The sequence below is a fragment of the Oratosquilla oratoria genome, chromosome 27 (assembly GCF_046742065.1).
Source record: "Oratosquilla oratoria isolate Oo_2021 chromosome 27, ASM4674206v1, whole genome shotgun sequence".
Lineage (NCBI taxonomy): Eukaryota > Metazoa > Arthropoda > Malacostraca > Stomatopoda > Squillidae > Oratosquilla > Oratosquilla oratoria.
The window spans coordinates 46,146,033-46,147,607 of NC_134803.1; positions in this window are offsets into that span (position 1 = coordinate 46,146,033).

Consider the following 1,575-nt stretch of genomic DNA (forward strand, 5'->3'; position numbering starts at 1 on the left):
TTGTTTACTAGAGGAAGCTTCTACTTCGTAACCCCAAGGGCACTTCTCCTTTGGCTCTCCTTGCTAGAAACTTCTAGACACTTCTTGCTTACTAGAGGAAGCTCCTATTTCACAAAACTGAAGACCCCTTCCCCCTACATCGCCTTCCTAGAAAGTCCTAGAGGCTTCTTGTTTACTAGAGGAGACTTCTGCTTCACAACTGCTTAAGGCTTCCACTTCTTCCTTGCATATCCTTTCTACAAAGTCCTAGAGGCTTCTTATTTACTAAAGGAGGGTCCTTCTTCATAACCCTGAAGACCCCTTTCCCCTGCATCCTCTTCCTAGAAAGTCCTAGAGGCTTCTTGTTTACTAGAGGAGACTTCTGCTTCACAACTGCTGAAGGCTTTCACTTCTTCCTTGCATATCCTTCATACAAAGTCCTAGAGGCTTCTTGTTTACTAGAGGAGACTTCTGCTTCACAACTGCTGAGGGCTTCCACTTCTTCCTTGCATATCCTTCCTACAAAGTCCTAGAGGCTTCTTGTTTACTAGAGGAGGGTCCTACTTCATAACCCTGAAGACACCTTTCCCCTTGCATCTCCTTCCTAGAAAGTCCTAGAGGCTTCTTGTTTACTAGAGGAGACTTCTGCTTCACAACTGCTGAAGGCTTTCACTTCTTCCTTGCATATCCTTCATACAAAGTCCTAGAGGCTTCTTGTTTACTAGAGAAGGGTCCTACTTCATAACCCTGAAGACCCCTTTCCCCTTGCATCTCCTTCCTAGAAAGTCCTAGAGGCTTCTTGTTTACTAGAGGAGACTTCTGCTTCACAACTGCTGAAGGCTTTCACTTCTTCCTTGCATATCCTTCATACAAAGTCCTAGAGGCTTCTTGTTCACTAGAGGAGACTTCTGATTCACAACTGCTTAGTGCTTACACTACTTACTTTCAAATCCTTCCTACAAAGTCCTAGAGGCTTCTTGTTTACTAGAGGAGGGTCCTACTTCATAACCATGAAGACACCTTTCCCCTTGCATCTCCTTCCTAGAAAGTCCTAGAGGCTTCTTGTTTACTAGAGGAGACTTCTGCTTCACAACTGCTGAAGGCTTTCACTTCTTCCTTGCATATCCTTCATACAAAGTCCTAGAGGCTTCTTGTTTACTAGAGGAGACTTCTGCTTCACAACTGCTGAGGGTTTACACTTCTTCCTTGCATATCCTTCCTACAAAGTCCTAGAGGCTTCTTGTTTACTAGAGGAGGGTCCTACTTCATAACCCTGAAGACACCTTTCCCCTTGCATCTCCTTCCTAGAAAGTCCTAGAGGCTTCTTGTTTACTAGAGGAGACTTCTGCTTCACAACTGCTGAAGGCTTTCACTTCTTCCTTGCATATCCTTCATACAAAGTCCTAGAGGCTTCTTGTTTACTAGAGAAGGGTCCTACTTCATAACCCTGAAGACCCCTTTCCCCTTGCATCTCCTTCCTAGAAAGTCCTAGAGGCTTCTTGTTTGCTAGAAGAGGGTCCTATTTCATAACCCTGAAGACCCCTTCCCCCTTGCATCTCCTCCCTAGAAAGTCCTAGAGACTTCTTGTTTACTAGA